Here is a 7,487-nt window from a genome sequence, read left to right on the forward strand (position 1 = left end):
TTTTCACGAATCCTACATTCCAGTTCGTTAGAATACGATTTTTGGAATGCACCTATCTCGCACGAATAAAAAAGCTCCCCAAAAAAAAAAAAAAAACAAGAAAAGAAAAAAGAGAAAGAGTTCATCTCGGTCGTAATCCTGCGAATTACGAAATGTAGATTTCGTTGTAAACGAGAAAGATGGTGTAGAGGAAGGTACATGTAAATTCGGTACGCGCATTTCGTGCTACTACTCAGCTAACTAAGTGGCATCTCCTTCGACGCTACCAAACCACCTTCACCTCCAATTTCAACTTCTACACCTACATCCACTTCCCCCGTTTTATCCTCTTCCTTCTTCTCCTCCTCCTTCTTCTTCTTCTTCTTCTTCTATCTACCCTTCAACCAACCAACCCCTTCTATCTCCTTTAGCTTCTTCTCAGACTCCTTAACTCTCTCGCTCGAATGCAAGCGGTGAAACGGCAATTAAGCGTACTCGTTCTATCTTCAACGGTTTCTATCTATCTATCTCTCTCTTACTCATTCACTCACTCACTTACTCATTTTTCCTTTTTCTTTTTTCTTTCTTCTTCAAAAACGTCTTCTTCCCGCCAAGCTACTCTTCTTTCCTTTTCTTTACTATATATATATATATATATGTTATACTGTTAAAACGTAAATTTCGTTAATTTGTCAAATCATTAATAAAACTTTATCAAATAACTATACTGATTTATTTAAATATGAAAAGAAAAAAGCCAAATTATATACTTTGATTACGTAATATATGACGAGTAGTTAATAAAAACTATTTGTTTTAGTGTATAATCAAATTTAGTTGATATACTTTTCTTAAAAATGTTACTATTTCGGTTAAAATTTAGAGTTTTCACGATTTAACGTTTACATATATATACGTATGTACGTGTATGTATATCACTTATCAGTAATACACTCACTCGCATACATATGCATATCATTTGCATAGCTACAAAACACGTGTAAACGCACATACGTGAGATAAATTAGATATTTTTCTAATATCGCTTTTACGTTTCTCTGCATTCGAAAGAGATTGAAAATAGTTACGCAGTATATTGAACGAATACTGTGACCAAATGTGTTTACAAGTCCGACGACGAGATTTTTAATTGAATAAAAATGACAACATTGGAATATAAACATCTCGAGTGAGGATTGATGTATGTATATGTGTATGTATATATAAAGAAAATATTATAAACAAATGAGAAACCGTTTCTTTTAGATAAATTTAACTTCTATTCACCTTTTCCTTGTTAGTCGTCATTTTTCTCGGCTTCTGACTAGACGTGTTTTTGTTATAGATAATATATATTTGTTTACATCGTTTATCTTCAAGTTTTATATCATTTTTTTTATTTTTTTATTAACGAGAAATACTCTCCGATTAATAATATTTCAATAATTATTCACGTTAATTGTATTTCGTTTTACATACGATGCTTACGTATAATAAACACTCGAATTATAATTAAATTATATTTTATATTTATATTTATATTATATAAATTATATATAATAAGAAAATTGTTTTAGAATGGTTAACTCGTGATTAGATTAGAATGATTGTATACTTTCAATAAAAATGTTTAATCGGTCGATATATTTCATATTATATTAAAATGTAATTCTCATTTGAGAGTGAATTTTTTTTCAAGATGATCTCGCAAAACGGAATTTTAATATTTCAGGTATGTATGTATCTGCATGTGTATGCATATTAAATATCTAATTTTATCAATAAAATAAGAATAGATATATATATGAATATGTTGCTATGAAGATTCACATGTCACTTGGTGTATATCCGAAATATTAAAATGTATATTTCACCGACGTATTTGAGAATCTTGACATTCTTCAATTTACCATGTATATATTATTATTATTATTAAATTGATCGAATAATTTTTATATACTTTCCTAAAAAAGAACACCAAATTACTTCGAATAAAATAAATTAATAGTTTCCGCGATTTTAAAAAATGAATTATACACTATTATAATATATTAATATCAACACATACATACATATATTATACATACATTTAATTGATTATCAAGATAAGTATATATATATATATTATTATATTAAATTGATCAAATTTTATTTTAAATACTTTCCGGATAAAAATAAAAACGCTTAATTACTTCCTAATAAAATAAATTAATCATTTCCGCGATTTAAACCGAATTATATACTATTATAATATAATACCTACACATACATACATACATACATACATACTTATACGCATACGTTTATTATTGATTATCAAGATGAGTATTAAATATAAGGAAAAAAAAAAAGAAAAAAAATACCAGGAAAAATAAAGTAAAGAGCGTAGGCGTGTTACACGTAAGAAATCGATCTTCCTTCTTCGTTTCTTTCAAAGGTATTACGTAACACGTCTAGACGAAGTCACGCAGTGTCAAGAGTATCTCTTGGCGTGCGAGAAGAGAAAAAAGGGAAAGAAATAGAAGATAGACGAAACACACACACACGCACACATACACAAAAAAAACCAGAGAAAGATAGAGAATGGAAGTGGGTGGAAAGGGGGTGGTTGGTGGGCAGGGGGGGGGTGAGGGGTGGGCCGTCTTTCGCGTGCGTCGCTCTGGTTATTTATTTTAACACGAGTTTCTCCCCACGCGTTTGTCTACGGGTATAACCGTGGCTTTGCAAGCCACACGAAAGAGTCTCCAAAAGAAAAAAAGAAAAAAAGAAACAACAACGAGCATAAAAAATAAAAAGAACGAGGGTAGATAGGAAAAAGGAAGAAAAAAGGGTAAGAGTAAGAGAGAGAGAGAAAGAGAGAGAGAGAAGGAAGGATGAGGAAGGGTTTTGAAGGGACAGGGGGAGAAGATTAGAAGAGAAATTCGTACGAGCTGGTCACTGAGTATGGAGATGATTAATGCATCCAGAAACCCATGGTCCATCCGCTTTCCAACCAATCTATCCCGCCATACCTAACCAGCACTATACGCACGTTTTCGATCCGTGCCATCCGAATTGTTAGGTTTGACTATTCTACCATTCTCTCCACTTGCATGCTTGCTTACTCTGCCGCTTAATTTAATCCTTTTATTTAAGTCTAACCCCGAAGGTGTACATTTTCATTGTTAAGTTTTATGACTATAAAAATAATGTTTTGTTTAATTAATAGAATTTATAATTGGGTTGTTCTTTTTTTTTATATAATATAATTTGTAATATGTATAATTAATTATAATATTGTGTATATATTATATAATGTATAATATATTATAAAAATAATATAATTGTAATATGTATAATTTTTAAATTAATTTTTTTTTTTTATATAATATACTGAAAAGAAGTAGTTTTTTTTTCTAGGATTTGTATGATAATAGGAAAGTTTTTTTTATTGTTAGAAATAGATTATTAATACACGCGTGGATCTTGTTGAGAAATAATTAATAATATAAAATAATTTAGAAGGATATTTTATATATATCAATTATAGATATCAATGTTGTATTTAATTAAAGTACAATTGACGAAAAAATCATCAATGTATAGTAATTCGTTTTAAGAGTTATTCGTTTATAAGATATATATCGTATTCCAAATTTCAATAACAAATTTTGATCTCAACTTAAAGTGGCCCAGGATACAAAAATGAAGATCTTGGAACACGTCTCACAGACGAGTTTACAACATTTCTCGCGTGGAATATAACGACTTTTAGTCGACACGTATGTTTATGTGTACGTGCACGTGCGCACGTTTCGCGTATTCGTTTTCCTGCACGCATACAGACACATATATATATATATTCGAGTCAATGCGTTCGTGTTTCGTTGCTTTCTGGCATACAGCTGACTGGTTGGCGCGTGCAAACTGCTTTTGCGTTTTCAAAAGGAACACACATTCGTTTCCTTTTCTGCGTTAACTAGATACGTGCGTTTCTATACAGAAGTGTCTTCTTTCATATTATAACGGATCTCTAACGTACACTTTCAGTTCTTTGAGAAAATTCGTTTTATGTGCAACCAACGAACGATGAAAAAAACAAAATACCTAGAGAAGTGTGTGTGTGTTTTTCTTTTTTCTTTTTAAGGGGTTTAGAAAATTTTCTATCAATCGATGATATATTATTTCCATAGATTTGACGAGTAAATTATCAATCGTTTTAAATGATCGATCAATATATTACAATACGTGTAATTATATCAGGTAAGAGAACTTTAACGTTAGTAACGATAAGATTTTTCATTTCTTTTTGTTATTGTTTTTATATAAAAAATTATATAATAAATATTCTTTTCTAATGGAATATGTTTGAAAGTTTATAGTAATACCAACATTCCATTCCCGTGTATATGAATTACCAAACTTGCATTTTAAATAAATATCGTATTACTCCGTGTAAAGAAAAGAAAAACAAATATAATCGATCGATATCGCTTTATAATTACAATATTTTATATTTCTTGTTTTTTTTTTTTTACAAGATACGAATCTCCAATTTCAGTATTGTTAAAAAAGTAAAAAAAAAGTATTAGCTCTATCGGTGTCGTTGCTTTGTATACTTATTAAAAAAATATTAATCATATTTCAACGTGTGTGTGTGTGTGTATTATAGTTAAGTATTTATCGAGATATAATATCTATATTACAAAGAATTAAATGAAACGTTCGCGTTTTGTTACATTTTTTCTTATTGTGTCTTCGATAAATTCATTAACACGATATTATCAAAAATATTCAAATATAATAATATATAATTATTTTTCTCAAACGATCAATAAATAATTTTTTTAGAAAATCATTCAGATATATATATATACCTATACCTATACACATCCATTTAATCTTATATTATATACATATATACATATATATATTTTTGTTGTTGATCCCTTTTTCCGTTCTCGCTTGCTTGAGCTTTCGTGCGGGTTCTTGGAATATCACGTGCGTGTTCCCAGCGTATGCTTTAACTCGAGATATCGTTTGCACCATCTGAGAATAGGGTGGGTGAATAAGGTAGATATAAGGTAGTAGTGTGGTAGTAATGTTGGTGATAGTTATGTAGTAGTAGCGATGATATTGCTGTTGCTGTTACTGTTGCTGTTACTGCAATTGTTGGATGATATGGTGATGGTGATCACGGTGATGCTGATGGTGAACGCGGAAAAAGGGAATGGGAATATCTCTGGATTAAGATGTATGCACGAAAGCGAGATTCGAAATCCCTTTTCGAACTGGTCGCAACATTCGTTCATCGTATTCGTCGTTGTGTTGTAACTTCGGTGGATCGCGTGATAACGATCGTTCAGTAAGCACGCTCAAGTTGTAATTCACCGGACAGCCTGTGTTTCTACTTGTACGACGCGTACGCTCGTTAAGTTTCGCTTGTTCTCTCTCATCCTCCATTCCCCTTCCCTCCCCCTATCCTCCCCCTACCCTCTTTACCTCGTACCACCCACCATACCTCCCTCCTTTTCCTCCTCTTCTTGTCCGATACTACGAAACATTTTGAAATTTCAATTCCGTTCAAATTTATTCGTTGCACATTTATCTCTAATTCATTTTTTTTTTCTTTTACAATACAATAATAATTCATAGTTTCGAGAAATAATCATTTGAGAGATTAGAAAAAGTAAGTCTTAGAGTTTTTCTTCTTTCGTTAGTTTGTTAAAAATTTTCTAACGCGTCATTTATTATTTTATAGATTTTGTATAATATTCGAAAAATAATTCGAATGATAATATGATTTATTTTGGCGATATTTATATTATAATATCTAAAAATTATTTCTTTTTAATTCTCTAGTCCGATTGTACAAGAATACAAAGATTCGATGCGCGTAAAAATTTCTCTTATCTGATATTAGAAAATAATATTCGATCGATAACGCATATGGCATATACAAGATACGTATGTATACCTATATTTTAGAGAAAATAATAGCATATATATATATCAACGATTTGAAAGTTAGTAAATTTAGCGTGTTAAAAATAAAATGAGTGTGTTTAACGAACCAACGTATGTTTCTATAATGTTCGCTTTTCCTTCGATATTTCTACGTCGCATAAAGGTGAAACACACACACACACACACATCCATACATACATACACAGACGAATGGAAAGAGGGAGAGAGAGAGAGAGAGAGAGAAATAGTCATACACACGTATACGTGAACGCGTACACGCACACAAGAGAAAACATAAAAGAGAGATATGGAGGGGAGGATAGTATGGACGATGGTGGACGTTAATCCGTTAGAGCACATCGGTGGCGTATAATTCGTGACGCCAGAAGAGGATTATGCGAACGTTGCCGTTGCTGCCACAGCCTCTTCTCGTCTTCCCCGCCATCCTCGGTTTATATCTACATCTATCCTTCCTCTTCTATCACGAGAAAACGTATCGTGCGTTATAGTTCAGGATCATGAGCTATGTCAATATGCGTCGAATGTCAGAAGGTGACTCTCATTAATTAACGCTTCGTTATCTTCCTCTCTTCCTTCCTTCCTTCCTTTATTCCTTTCTTCATTTCTTCCTTTTAACTGTTATTTTCTTTTATCTTTTGCATATCTGGATTTTCTATCTATGTCTCTTTGTTTCAGTAACTTTTAGATAATTGTTAAATCTTTCACAAGGTTTTTTTTTTAGACGGACACTGTTGATTGGGCCTTTTTTTTACATAATTCGGATAACATTTTAAAATGAACGTGAGATAAAATATGACGAGATACTTTTTTTTCTCTGTGTGTGTGTGTGTGTGTTTTTTTTTCTTCATATGTTCAGATTTCTTCTATATCGTTCGACATTTTCGTAGAATTGATTTTTCAATTTATCTCGTTCATTTAATTTTTTTTTATTTTGTCGAAATATTTTTGATATATTTTAGAATTTGATATAGTATACTGTTAATTTTGTTTTCCACTTTTTTTTTTAATCGTCAATTTTCGTGGTCATCGTTTGTAATAATGTGTTTTTCAATACAAGTTAATACTATTTAAATAATGTTAGTTTATTATCGTGGGCAAAAATTAACTTGTTCACCTCTCCCCCCCCCCTACCCCAATAAGATTGACGTTACGAATCCCTACGGAATTTATTGTTGTTTTTTTTTCCCATTAAATTGTTGTTTGTTCATATTCGTGTAGATTTAAAAAATTATTTAACAAAATATGATTTCTTTTCTATGCGATTTTGATAAATTATAACATTGAAATAGTCATATCACACAAGTCGTATAATCTTTCTCTTGCGTTCAACCGGAAATGGACGATCCGGTAATCTAAAGGGCTCGCGAAAACGCGATATGTGCTTGCAATCGTTTGCGTAAATCAAAAGCCGATTGTGTGTTCGGAGGCTTTGGAGAGAAAAGCTTCGAGCGTTGTTCGTTACGTTACAAGCATGTAGGTGATGAAAAAGTTTGACCATTGAGCTGTCTCGAAGTTCTGTCTCGAATTCATATATATATATA

Source organism: Polistes canadensis, unplaced genomic scaffold, assembly GCF_001313835.1.
Source record: "Polistes canadensis isolate GaletaPanama2010 unplaced genomic scaffold, ASM131383v1 scaffold_40, whole genome shotgun sequence".
NCBI classification, from domain to species: Eukaryota; Metazoa; Arthropoda; class Insecta; order Hymenoptera; family Vespidae; genus Polistes; species Polistes canadensis.